Raw genomic sequence first — 15,492 nt, forward strand, 5'->3', positions numbered from 1 at the left:
GGGTTCGGCAAATATCACAGGAGGTGTGCAAGGCTTTGTTTGCTCTCAGGTTGTCAAAATTAAATTAGCAAATGTTGAATAAAATCATAAAACACACTTACTGTATAATCAACACATACTGTATACTATATATGTGAACCAGACTTCACAGGATGTGTATGTGCATGCAAACTGTTTCAGTTACTGTATAATTGGTCTGAGGGAGATCTAGGACAGAGGTATGTGTGTATGTATATGTGTGTATGTGGGTACTGATTAATCACTTACTATGTTGATAATGAATCATTATTTTTCTTTTGGTAAGGATGCGTGTGATTATAAGCCTACTCCGTCGGGTTGTTAAAAGAAAAATGTGTCAAGCTTATTGTAGTATCCTCCAAGATTGTATCCTAACACATATAGACAGCCAGCCTAACTCCTTTCATGAAAGACGCAAAGTCAGGATGTAGCCTCGAAGCTCCAGGTTTATTGATGAAAACGAGTAAAACTAAAAGTAATAAAAAAAAGTTTTTATAATTACGTTATTCACAAATGCTAGTGGTGCAAGACCGAAGCAACCAACCTTAACTGGCGTCTTGCAAAAGAAAAAAAACTTGCACACACACACACACACACACACACATACACACACTCACAGACAGTGAAAGGTAGAGAGGAAGACTAATTGGTATTAGGTATAAGCACAAATAAAAATAGTCGTAGGCCTACTCGTATTAGTTCGTGAAAAAGTGGTATCGGTGCATCCCTTATTTATGGTGTGTCATTATCGGGGCCTGGAAAGACATAACTCCACCTCCAGTGTGAGCCTATATTTGTGGATCTGTGGGCTTGCTTTCCTGATAACAGGCTTAGCTTTGGCTAACGTAAGCATGTATTTAGCCTACACTAACAGAGTATACAAAACTCCATGAGTGAGATTATTTCCAAACACTGTTAATGACAAAAGAATATAATAATCAAGTGCCTTGCATTAATATATTCCTTGTATGAATCATGTGCTTATGAAAGCAGGAACATGGCTTTTCGGTGTGTGTGTGTATCTTAGATTATGAGGTGCCACTTAGTCTGTATACGTACAAGAGCATGTTTAGACCAGAAGTGATAAGAAGGGACAAACTGTGCTTCTTCCAATCTTGTACAAAACTTCCATCCATGCCTCGGAAGTCAGAAATCCAGCACGTGGTTATCACTACTGAAAGCTTAACTTCTGTCTATATAAACCTTGTGCGATGTGTTTATCATTGCTTCACTTTCAGCCAGGGAGCGGAGCCTGATTGCAATTGTTGTTGTTGTTTGTCTAATAAATATACTTTTATGCAGCTCCGGAGTACTGAGCACCTATCACTCCATATATGAGCTGGTATATAATTAGCAAACAATAGAAACACTGAGTTGAGCCTTTCGGAGCTGTCGTGGGCCTATTTCAACGAACCACTGATGAAGAAAGGTGCCTGTTTGAAAACCCAGTGAAATGCTCACAAAGGCAGCTTTGTTGTTGTTGTTATATCCTGCTGCTCAGATTTTATGGTTGGGCAGCCATGTTGTTGTGTTTAGCACTTGTGGGCTACAGACAGCACCTGTTGCACTGTGAAGGAGTGCCTTTACGGATCCCAGGTACTACACGTGGTGTTGCGGCTGCCTCCAGCCAGTGGTGACCGGACCTGACCAGACTCATGCACTTGAAAATGGTACTCCACCAAACTCTATATTTCACCTGGCATGGAGGGATAGCCTTGTTAGCTATAAAAAACAGTTTCTGATGCGAAAGCAGCCTATTATTCTTCATTGATTGAAAACAATAAAAACAATCCAAGGTTTTTCTTTAACACCATTTCTAGTCTAGCAAAACAACACAATGTAATCCAATGCTCTGTTCCTATAACCTACAGCAGTAACTATTGTATGACCCCCACAACCTGGTTTAATCTTAGAATCCCATTCCTACAACCACTGACCTCCCTGAACTCACTTTCCTGATATCCTCATCTAGATCATCAACCTGCCTACTAGACCCCATCCCTACAAAACTGCTTATACATGCACTGCCCTTATTAAATAAGACACTACTTAAAGTAATGGACAATTCACTGATTTCAGGATACATTCCACAATCATTCAAAATAGCAGAAATCACACTATCTCTTAAAAAGCAAACCTTGATCCTGATAACTTGGCTAACTAAAGGCATACCCAACTTCCTTATCAAAGGCTGTGTCTCATCCTGGTTTAGATCTTACCTTTTTAACTCAATTTGTCCAGCTCCACCATGAGCCACCCAGTCGCATCAGAGGAAGTCATCTAGTCACTCAAGGCTGTGTGCTTGGATGACACTCACACTGCAAAAATGCTTTTCTAAGTGTTTAGTTTTGATGAGTTATGTCCAGTTATGTTGGCTGAAATGGTGAAAGGGAATGCATGAATTATTCATGAATATACGATGCACTGAAGAGGAATGTCTTTAATCTCGTTTTAAAGATTGAGAGGAGGTGGCAGGAAGATCAATCCACAGGCTCCGCCTCCTGTGGTGTTTTTAGATATCCTTTGAATAACAAGGAAACTTGCCTTGAGATAATTTGGAGCCAAGCTGTTTAGAGCTTTTTTGAGTTAGAAGGAGTACTTTGAAATCGATTCTGCTTTTGACAGCGAGCCAGTGCCGCGAGGAAATCCAGGTGAGATATGTTCATATTTTTCAGTGTGAGCGGCAGCGTCCTGTTTTAGTTGGAAGCTTTTTATTGAGTTGTTGTTACATCTGGACAGTAGAACATTGCAGTAGTCTAGTCCTGACGTAATAAGAGCATGGATTGGTGTTTCTGCATTCTGCACTGATCTGCACTGCAAAAATGCTTTTCTAACCTAGTGTTATTACTCTTATATTGAGATGAAAAAATCTAGTTGGTTTTGTTTCTAGCTAAATTGAACTTACCTAGTGCTCTTTGGTAAGGTTATTTTTGCCTAAAACAAGCAAATTTGGCTGCCAGTGCGTTAAGCAAATTTGGCTTGTTAAGGTTTCTTAAAATAAGTAATATTTGCTTGAAATAGGCAAAAATAACCTTACTTAATCTTTAGTTTCATCAGCAAAGTATGAAACGTGTCGTATGGCCCTACCATTGAAAATAATGCATTTTCGCCTGTATGTAGGCCTTTGTTAAAGTTTTGTGGAGCATTCAGGGACGTAAATCTCAACTACTTCACACATTTTATTTAATGTTTGGAGTGTTCTGAACATATTCCACCCCTCTTTTATTGAGACACAATCTTTAGTTTCATCAGCATAGTGTGATATGTGTCATATGGCCCTGCAATTGAAAGTAATGCATTTTCGCCTGTCTGATCGCCTATGTTTAAAGTATTCTGGAGCATTCAGGGACGCAATTCACATCTACCTCACACATTTCATTTAATGTTTGGAGTGTCCTGAACATATTCCACCCCACTTTTATTGAGACACAATCTTTAGTTTCTTCAGCAAAGTGTGATATGTGTCATATGGCCCTGCCATTAAAGATAGTGCATTTTCACCTGTTTGTAGGCCTATGTTTAAAGTATTCTGGAGCATTCAGGGACGCAATTCACATCTTCATCACACATTTTATTTAATGTCTGGAGTGCCCTGAACATATTCCACCCCCCTTTCATTGAGACACAATCTTTAGTTTCATCAGCATAGTGTGATATGTGTCATATGGTTCTGCAATTGAAAATACTGCATTTTCGCCTGTCTGATCACCTATATTTAAAGTATTCTGGAGCATTCAATGACGCAATTCACATCTTCATCACACATTTTATTTAATGTTTGGAGTGTCCTGAACATATTTCATCCCCCTTTCATTGAGACACAATCTCTAGTTTCATCAGCATAGTGTGATATGTGTCATATGGTCCTGCAATTAAAAATACTGCATTTTCGCCTGTGTGTAGGCCTATGTTTAAAGTATTCTGGAGCATTCAATGACGCAATTCACATCTTCATCACACATTTTATTTAATGTTTGGAGTGTCCTGAACATATTCCATCCCCCTTTCATTGAGACACAATCTTTAGTTTCATCAGCATAGTGTGATATTTGTCATATGGTCCTGCAATTAAAAATACTGCATTTTCGCCTGTGTGTAGGCCTATGTTTAAAGTATTCTGGAGCAGTCAATGACGCAATTCACATCTTCATCACACATTTTATTTAATGTTTGGAGTGTCCTGAACATATTCCACCCCCCTTTCATTGAGACACAATCTTTAGTTTCTTCAGCATAGTGTGACATGTGTCACATGGCAATACCCTGGCATTGGAGATAATCCTTTTTCACCTGTGTGATCTGTGTGTCAATTGTTCTTTCACAGTGAATGACCATAATAATTACTGTTAAACATATTTTACCCTTTCTTTACAGTGTACTGAACATGTTCAACCAACTTTAATGGAGGTATAATCCTTTTATCAGCAGATTGTGGTGTGTTTTACTGTTTCTTACTATAATAATAGCAAAATGTCCTGTTTAGTCAGTGTTCCTTATATTTAAACAAGAAAATCATAATTTTTTAACATCAGTGAATAGTTTTTAACCAATTTTGATTTTCCTATGAAATTAATATTTCTGACAGTTAAAGAAACACGGGGCTAAAAAGGCGCTTTCTATTTTGAAAAATCGTAACCGGAAGTTGCCGGAGCTCATTTGACTATAGTTGCTCACAGAACGCTGCTGCCCATAGTAGTTCCGTTCTTTCAGCAACGATAACCCACAATAACCCCAGGAAGTAAAAGGAAACGAGGAAGTAAAATACGTTTTTTGTATCAAATGAAAGGTTTTTACAACAAACAGCCCTGTAAATCGACTGGGTTATATAAAAACCTTTTTTATGGAACGAGTTTTTGTTGCATTTGTCGTAATTATCGGGAAAATAGTTGAAAGCGTGTTTGAAAGCTATTGTAGCCTAATTGTCAGTATAAAGTCTGAGTCTGACTACTTGCTAGATCATTGTTTATAATAGTATTGTGTTATCTGTGCATTGTATTAACTTGTTTTAAAACAAGGTGAGATATATTACATTAGCCTACTTTTAAACGTACAGGATACTTGTAGCTGAAAACTATATTAAAAATAATGTATTTGATCAGTGCACTTGCATTATAAGAGCAAAACAGGATTACAATGCATATAGTATACATATTTGGTACTGTTTAGAAGTTACTTTAAAATGGTTATAAGATACCATTGACTAGGCAGGCCTATGTATAAGATTGAAAAAAACCTAAACTTTAATAACCAGGACTACATCATGAAAGCACAGGTTTTACTTTACTTTAAATCATATCTTCTGCAGACATGAACCCTCTCAAACTGTCTATATTTGTATTGGTGCTATTTGTATTAACAGTGTAGGCTTATATTTTTTATATTCTCCTATTTTGGATTCAGTATAGGTCCAATGTAGTCAAATTATGCCTTATTATACCTATTATGAAGTCTCTGTTGAAATTCAAGAGGAAATTATGGATTAATAGTGGTTCCAGGTCTTCTATTGACCAGCCTCAGATTATATACCTGATGTGTGGTGGTTAAATCAATCTTAGTGTTATTTTCTTTTTGAGTATGTATACTCTTCACTAACTGTTGTATATCACCCCTATTACATCTCCAAATTGTTCTAAGTAGCTTCGCACTACGTCTTTGACCTTTTGGTCTTTCATAGGGCCAATAAATAGCTGGGAAAATTGGATGTAACACTTTCTTTTACTAGAGAGAATAAATTGCAGTGCTATCCTATTGCGAGTGAGGAACTGTTTTTTTCCCTCTAAACTTTTTATGTTCAGTGTTCTTGAAAGGTGTAACATTAAGTACATTACGCTCCCCTCTGCCATACAGTTTAGATAGATGGATACTTTATTAATCCCGAGGGAAATTTAGGTCATCCAGTAGCTTATACACAAATTCCCTCCTCCTCCCCTTATGCGTGGCGTTATAAAGCTGAATGGCCCTGATGACAAAGGACTTCCTCAGCCTGTCCGATGAGCATGACATCGACAGGAGTCTACCACTGAATATGCTCCTCTGTCTGTTGAGAGTACTGTGTAGTGGTTGGTGGACATTGTCCAAGATGGTCAGCAACCTACTCAGGGTCCTTCTCTCCGACACTGTTGTGAGGCAGTCCAGTTCAGTGCCAACAACAGCTACCGCCTTCCTCACCAGCCTGTCCAGTCGCCCTGCATCCCTCTTCTTTATGCTGCCACCCTAGCACACCACAGCATAAAAAAGGACGCTGGCAACAACAGGCTGGTAAAACATGCGCAGGAGTTTGTTGCAGACATTGAAGGACCTCAACCTCCACAGGAAGTAGAGCTGGCTCTGACCCTTCTTGTAGATTGCATCAGCGTTGGCTGACCAGTCCAGTTTATTGTCCAGATACACTCCTAAGTATTTGTAGGTGTTAGCCACCTCCACACTGACCCCCTCGATGGAGACTGGTAGCAGAGGAGGCTAAGACCTCCTACAGTCCACCACCATCTCCTTGGTCTTAGTGGTGTTTAGCTGCAGGTGGTTGTGCCTGCACCACTGCATAAAGTTGTCCACCAGGCTCCTGTACTCACCCTCCTGTCCATCCCTGATACATCCCACAACAGCAGAGTCATCAGAGAACTTCTGGATGTGGCATGACTCTGTGTTGTAGGTGAAGTCACATGTGTAGAGGGTTAACAGGAGCGGTGAGAGCACAGTCCCCTGCGGAGCGCCGGTGCTGCACAGCACAGTCTCATAAACTGTGGCCTGTCAGGTAGTCAGTGATCCAGGATACCAGGTGGACGTTCACACCCGTCTGCACCAGCTTGTCACTCTCAGTCGGAGGGGCTGGATGGTGTTAAAGGCACTGGATATATCAAAGAACATGATTCTCACAGCACCTTTCCCCTTGTCCACATCTTTACACACCTCTCTCCTCACAATCTTTAGTTTCATCAGCAAAGTGTGATACGTTGTTCATTGTTGTTGTCTTATACAGCCGCGGAAAAAATTAAGAGACCACTTCAAAATTATCAGTTTCTCTGGTTTTACTATTTATTGGTATGTGTTAAAGTAAAATGTACATTTTAGTTTTATTCTATAACCTACTGGCAACATTCCTACCAAATTTCAAATAAAAATATTGTCATTTAGATCATTTATTTGCAGAAAAATGACAATTGGTCAAAATAGCAAAAAAGATGCAGTGTCTTCAGATCTCGAATAATGCAAAGAAAACAAGCTCATATTCATTTTTAAACTACACAATACTAATGCTTTAACTTAGGAAGAGTTCAGAAATCAATATTTGGTGGAATAACCTTGATTTAAAATCACAACTTTCATGTGTCTTGGCATGCTCTCCACCAGTCTTTCACATTGCCGTTGGGTGACTTTATGCTACTCCTGGCGCAAGAATTCAAGCAGCTCGGCTTCTTTTCATGGCTTGTGACCATCCATCTTCCTCTTGATCACATTTCAGAGTTTTTTTTATGGGATTCAGGTCTTGAAATTGGGCTGGCCATGACAGGGTCCTGATCTGGTGATACTCCATCCACACCTTTACTGGTCTGGCTGTGTGGCATGGAACATTGCCCTGCTGGAAAAAACACTTCTCAGAGTTGGGGAACATTGTCAGAGCAAAAGGAAGCAAGTTTTTCTTCCGGGACAACGTTGTACTTTGCCTGGCTGAGGTTTGTAAAAGACCATAAGGATTGAACCAAAGCCGACTGGAGGGTCTCCTAGTTCGTCTTCTCTGATGAGTCCAATTTCACAGTAGGTGCAAGACTCTGTGGCTTGTAGGCCTCTCCAGGTCTCCGTCTAACCATCAGACGACCATGTGTTGGGCAAAGATGAAAATTGGACTCATCAGAGAAGACGAACTAGGAGACCCTCCAGTCCGCTTTTTTCAATCCTTATGGTCTTTTACAAACCTCAGCCAGGCAAAGTACAACGTTGTCCCGGATATACACAAGTAAGCAATATACTCAGTCTCAAAGGCGCAAGGAATGCTTTGTAGAATTAACCGATGGTAAGTGTGGCGAAATTGAGAAGATTATTTGTCTGCCCAATGATGTGGTGCTTATTTTTAAACCATTTTACGTGGTCCATGCTTTTCCATTGTTGCATCCATATGGTTTTGTTCCACATATCAAAATGGTCGATCATTTGGACCCTTCCATACTACTTTCAGTGGAACACCTCAAAGGTAAATGTGTCAGTTTTTTAGTGGATGATAAAAGATATGTGTGTTCCAAATTTCCAAACCCATATGAAAGAGACTGAAGTTGATTGAAAGTACGCCAACCCTCCCTGGCACCAAGGCTGTCTCATTTCCAGTTGTTTCCCCGGCCCTCCCGGCAACTAGGCTGTCTTATCATTTGCCTGTCGGGAGTGAGTCCAGTTGTTTCCCTGGCACCAAGGCTGTCTCATTTCCAGTTGTTTCCCCGGCCCTCCCGGCAACTAGGCTGTCTTATCATTTGCCTGTCGGGAGTGAGTCCAGTTGTTTCCCTGGCACCAAGGCTGTCTCATTTCCAGTTGTTTCCCCGGCCCTCCCGGCAACTAGGCTGTCTTATCATTTGCCTGTCGGGAGTGAGTCCAGTTGTTTCCCTGGCACCAAGGCTGTCTCATTTCCAGTTGTTTCCCCGGCCCTCCCGGCAACTAGGCTGTCTTATCATTTGCCTGTCGGGAGTGAGTCCAGTTGTTTCCCTGGCACCAAGGCTGTCTCATTTCCAGTTGTTTCCCCGGCCCTCCCGGCAACTAGGCTGTCATATTCAATTAAATTTCAATTCAGTTTGTAAAGCGTCAATTTGTAATTTTACAGAGCCTAGTTTAAAAAAAATTCAGACGGTAGTAAGAAAAGGTATTAGATTAGATTAGATTCAACTTTATTGTCATTGCAAGTCCACGATGAGCACTTTGGTCTTCTTGGTGTTGAGAGCCAGGTTGTTGGTGGCGCACCACTCTGACAGATGCTGAACCTGGGCATTGATACCCTGGTCACTGAGTTTGGTAATCAGTGGTTTTGAAGCATGTGGGGACAGCTGCTTGGGCTAGTGATAGGTTGAAAATGTGTGAGGGGTTGGTGTTCTGTCTTGAGCACAGCAATAAAGCAACAATAAAGGCTGCCACCGGATGTGATGTCTGTTGTTTGCGAATGGCAGCATACAGTTCTTTCACTGTCAGTTTAGCGTTAGCATTGGGTGGGATATAGGCTGCAGTCACAATAGTAGATGTAAACTCCCTGGGCAGCTAGCTCAATGGCGCTATCGGGAACGCTGTTGTTAAGCCACGTTTCCGTGAGAATCATGATGTAGCAGTCCATAATCCATTTGTGTGTGGTGATCCACAGTCGCAGCTCATCCATTTTTTTCGCCAGAGACCGTACATTAGCAAGGGTAGGGATAGCCGGTGAGGTGTTAGCTTCAGCTTAGCCCTTAGCCCAGTCTTTGTTTACAATCTCGAGCCTGCGAGCACTTCCGGTCGGCAGAGCCGGGTTGATTGTCTCGGTGGTCCTAGCGATCTCTGGGAAAAGTTGTAGTCCATCGATAAAGTATCCTGTATTTTGAGATCCAATGTCCAAAAGTTCCTGGCGGCTGTAGAATGTGTTCTCAAGACAGTTCTGAGTGAGCAGACTTGAAACAAGTAGGCAGATAACTACTATTTCGCTAAATCTGGAGAGACGCTGAGCCGCACGTTGTGCACACGCCGCCATCTTGGTCATTCTTAAATTCTTAAATAAGGAAGAAGGAGGGAAAAGAAAAAAGATCAACTGCACCCACACCACACTCCACCTCACCCTATCTATAAATTCTTAAATTTAACTTAAAGCAATACTATGTATTGTAACTCTTTTACCCTTAGGAATAGGGTTAGGGTTAGCGATTTCACCTTACAATAACTGCCCTTATTCAATCCCTTGAGCTCCACAATTGCCGCATTGTCACCCTGTATTAGCAATATAGGCAAGGCAATTTTATTTGTATAGCGCATTTCATACACAAGTGCAACTCAATGTTAGCCTGGATACCAGCCTGAACTCCGCCCACAACATTTTTGGTCTGGGAGATTCAGTCTGGAGTCGAGCTAGTTGGGAGGGATTCAAGCCCACCGAAAAGTGATCTGACCAATACAATTGTAAGGGCGGGCTTTATACGTTGATGGACAGATATAGATAGAATAGCCTATACATCGGACAAAGATGGCGCCGTCTCGGGAGCTTAGTGGGACATATTTTATATGATTTAAGCTATCTACACGACTTTTTTATGTCTACATTGACTCGGTTAGTTGTGTATACGCAAAACGAGTGTTGCTAAAGATTGTAGGTCTTAACTCTAGACCATTATTGATCGGTTATCCTAACGCGTAGACAAAAAAAAACATTGAAACAAATGGTAGCTTCTAGCCTTGAGTGCTAATTAAGTAACGTGAGCAGGCATATCTCAACAGATATTGACAGCGCATTCATTTTGAAAGAGGAACAGAGAGACGCGATCAAGGCATTTGTCGATTGAAACGATGTTTTTGCCGTCCTTCCTACGGGATCAGGTAAAAGTTGAATCTGTCAGATGGTAATACCACGTTGCTCTGATTGGTTCTAGGTATCCAATTCAGCAAAGAGGAATTTTCTTTCCTGGTTCGTTGAAACACGCCCCATAATCACAGCCCAATGGTTCGGTCTCAGACTCATATTCTGACTAGAATTATGAGTATGACATCGTCAGGCTAACTCAATGTGCTTTACATAGCAGGAAAATAAATAAAAAAGATAAAAACCTGTGCAAAATAACAACGGCCCTCAAAGAGTGTTTGCATTGTATGTTAAAGATGGTGAAGCTGCGTCTCGTTGCTACGGCCGAACAACACCCGTGGCGATATCCTTTACCAACACCACTCGCACTCGTGCTATATTGCTTAAATAATTTATGTTTTACTTTTATGTATTTATATATTTTTTTTTACAGAAGAGAGACTTTACTATATAGTTAACACCTTGTCTATCCAGAGAGTTAGCTAGCTCCTCCTGGAATATAACACCATGGTACCCTTAAAACAGTTCTAAAGAAAAAGTGCAAGATGAAATTAATGAAGTGCAAGATGAGAAGAAGTAGTGCAAAATAGAATGAATAAAATGCTTTGGTAAAAAAGGATAGGGCGATAAGGAGATAATAAACACTCAAGAGTATCTGTAACTCTAACCATTGGCACCCATCAACACATTTCATAGGCCTGACAAAACAAGAAAGTTTTGAGCCTTGATTTAAAAGTAGCAACAGTCTTAGGACTATAAACCATTAGCAGTCCCTTAGGATAGGATTGAGAGCAAGGATGCTCATTATGACCTTAAATTCTCACTTAACTAATCAGTTCAGATAAAAAATAAAGGGATAAAATGTCAGCTTAGTCAGTGAATGTCAAATTGGTTATGTGGTCCTTGCTTTGAAAAAGTTAGTTTTGTTTTGAAGGCACATTCAAACTGCAATCGGTTCAACTGTGAGGTGTTTCTATTTTTGTGAAGTTTAGACCATGATTTTTTTTTTTTCTGAATGTATCTGTTTGTATCTCTTTCTTTTGTGAAGCATGTGTGTGTCCATGTCAGAAAGAGACATTTCTTTATAAAATGAGAACAAACCTTTACAGGCCGTAACCCAGGAGTTTCCAACAGGAGCTACCTTTAAAGTACAGACTTTAAGATGGGACAACCTGATCACATTTAAGAATTGCTGTTAAATGGTCAAAATCCGGTTTTAACCTTTTTTATTACATTATTTTACCACTTATTTGTGGTTTCTGTGTTGTTGATATATTGTACTGTATTGCTGTTTTTATATTTTTATATTAAGTTGTATAGCCCTTTTTCAGTCTGGCGGAGGGACTGCCAATGGAAACTAGCCAATTGACTATAATTGGCTGCATTTATATTTTAATATTCATGAATGTACACTGTCCCTCTTGATGAAATGAACTATTGAAAATAAAGTTGCACAAATTTAGACATGAGTTGAGTGTTTGCACTGTATGTTAAAGATGGTGAAGGATGTTAACATTTATCTCTGGGACTATCAATAATACTAACATAAAATAGAAGAGTAAGTGTAACAGAGGTAGTTTTCCCTCTTCCACGTTCTCTGCGTTGTGTTGTGTGAAATAAGAGACGCCACAACCGACCTGGTCTTTGACTCTTTACTGGTAATAGCAGAAAGAAAATACATCAAGCATGGAGGGAGCCAGTCGTGTCAACTCCTGCCTCACGATGGTCACAAAAAGAGTCAGAGCTGGAGCAGCATGAAAAGTTAAATTATTACACTGTGGGGAAACCACGCCCCGTCTTACTGTACCCCAAAAGAAAAGATACTATGTACAATAACTTGACCTGAAGAGTAAGTCTCAGCCATGTTGATTTAACCACAGTTGCTCTTGTCGTGGTGAAATTAATGCTATTTGACAGTTTGTAACCATCATTTTTTAAGATTTTTTTTTTAACTGTGACTGGTTAAACCAGCATAAACATTATACGCCACCAATTTAGGCTTGATAAACTGGCATGACCAACATTGTCTATCCAGCAATGTCTGACTGGACAAACCAGCATGACCATCTTAAACCATCAATATAAGCTTGATAAGCTGGTCACCAGCATGAACAAGCATACACGCATATGACTAGCTTGTCAGACCATCATGACCAGCTTCCTTAGATGGTCACACCAGCAAGCCCAACCAGCAAGACCAGCAAAGACCAGCTCAAACCAGCAACCAGCCTAGGCTGGTTTGTAGCTGGTATTTTCAGCAGGGCACTAAGCTGTTATACAATACTCAAATGTTTTCTCCTGATCTTATCCAAAAACCACAACCACAGACATTTTAAAGATGATATCGTAACACAATCTGAATGCTCAGATGCTGAAAAACAGCCCTATACTACCCTCTTGTGGTACCAAGGCTGTGAGAATAGTTACTCATACTGTTATAAGGCTGGGATTTCAATCTCAGCCTGGTTGTGATAAATTTACTACTATTTCTAGGAGAGGTAAAATATGGTAAAGATGGCCAAGCATCCTAACGTCTGCCCTCTTGTCATTTTGAATAATTTTCTTATTCACCACTGACTGCCTTGTCAAGACTTAATTGTGGCCTTTCATTTTCAAATAGGAATACAGTATGTTGTTCAGAAGGCCTATTGTACGGCTTTGATAATGTATGCTTTCATTTGATGCATATCAGTGTTGGTACATTTCACATTGACCATGCCATTGAAAAGGTCATTCAAATGGCATACTTTAAATAGTTGTTAATGTGAAAGCTTTGCCACTGTGGCCCTGGACAGTGTCCTACACCATTGAGCCAGCCTGAATCAGCCTGCCTCGGTCCCGTTGGCCCCTGCACAGGTCACTCTGCCAGTTGCCACACTTTGTGCATGTTGTGATCTGGGTCTTACATACTAATTTTAGGCATGGTCTCCTCTGTGCTCAAAATAAAATGAACTAACTAATGTATATGATGTGAAACCAGGGATAAGCATTGACACATACAGCACAACGGCTGTAAATGGTCTTCATGCTTACCAAGCTCACTCATTACTCATTACTATCCTAAGTAGAAAGGAGAAAGGCCTGGGAAAGATGAATAGAGTAGTAGTCGCTAGTGCTTCTGATATCCATTGAATGTGCATTTGCCAGTGACGCAGTGGACATTAGAGGATGCATAGAAACGACTGCCCTGAGTGTCCCAGTGCCCAGGGATTAAACAGAAAGACAAGTCTTTGAGGTGTTCTCTCCATGTATAAAAAGGGTGATGAATGAAACAGGATGATGCAAATAAAGATCCCACAGCATAACATTAGATTATTGTTTGTATATTTATTCACACAGCACATACACATTAATTTATCTGTGAGTTATGTTCCTTTGTTGTGCTGAGGTACGAGCAAGCACAACCATGCAAGTGTGAGAACACAATATACCACACAGAGGGATTATTAAGATTCCCTTCTGTGTAAGTTATCACCAAGAACTAAGGGGGAAAATTAAACATCAGGGTTCATTCACACTTATAGAGGAGGCTGTGAAGCAACTTGTCCTGTTCCCCTCAGCCTCTGAGAACCAAGAACTTCTACAGCAGAACCTATGATCTCAAAGTCATCGGCTAAGATGTTTGGAGGTACAGTGAATTTATTCACACGAGTGATGACACTCTCCACAGAGTTAGAGGGAAAGGCTGCCTCTGATACGGTTGATGACTTGAAGGAAATAGTAATGGAGGATCAGAAACTATTTGATAAACAGGTGCTGGACACTAAAATCAGACCAACCACCACTAACTCAAATTATCTGCTACCTTGTGTTTCTGCTTATACATATTCACCACAGAATACGATTCAGTGTGAAGGACTCACCTTGTCATCATCCAACAAGAATGACTATGCCTCCTTGGTCTCTATAAGCAACGCAAGACTGCCGGTCGGCTGGACTGGATATATGCTGGTCATCCGACTCCTGAATAACAGAGTTGGACTGGGCACTGAAATTCTTAGGACAGGACACCATACCACACATAACATAACAGACATAACATATAAATAAACATATAAGTACTCCAACATGATATAACATAACATAACTTAACAATAAGTACTGAACATTAGATAAAAGTATGAAAAGACAGAGTAGTAGACCTATTAGATAAACAATAAATATACAATATAGATACTAAACATAAATACACATACTAAACATAAATACACATACTAAACAGATACTAAACAGATAAACATACCTACATGATATTTTTAGCTATACTGAACATATTATACACATAATAACCTGAACACAGAGACAAAGACACTTCAAGTGTGTGGGTGGTGCAATCTTGCAAATGTAGTGCAAACAGCAGTGAAAGTGAGCCGGTGTAGAGTAAAGTGGAGAGTGTAAAGTGATGAGAGTGCATTATTGTTCATTATTGTTCATTGAGGAGTCTGTTGGCCTTAGGGTAGAAACTGTTCTCCAGTCTGCGAGTGCGAGACCGGATACTTCGGAACCTTCTACCAGAAGGCAGCAGGGTGAACAGTCTGAAGGATGGGTGGTGACAGTCTTTTAGGATCCTGCCAGCTCTTCGGAGGCATCTTATGAGGTAGATGTCCTGAAGGGAAGGGAGTTTCCTGCCGATGATAAACTCAGCGGATCTGACCACACTGCGTAGGGCCTTACGGTCCATGGCTGTGCAGCTCCCAAACCACACTGAGATCCTACCAGTCAAGATGCTTTCTATAGTGCATCTATAGAAGTTGGTGAGGATGTCTGGATTCATGCCAAACTTCCTGAGTCTCCTCAGGAAGAAGAGGCGTTTCCGGGCAGCTTTGACCACCTTATCAGTGTGGGCAGACCAGGTGAGATCATTGCTGATGTTGACCCCAAGGAACTTGAAGCAGCTGACCTTTTACACGTATGCTCCACCCCCTGCCGTCTCCTAAAGTCCACAATCATCTCCTTGGTTTTAC

Source organism: Sprattus sprattus (assembly GCF_963457725.1).
Source record: "Sprattus sprattus genome assembly, chromosome: 1".
Classification (NCBI taxonomy): Eukaryota; Metazoa; Chordata; class Actinopteri; order Clupeiformes; family Clupeidae; genus Sprattus; species Sprattus sprattus.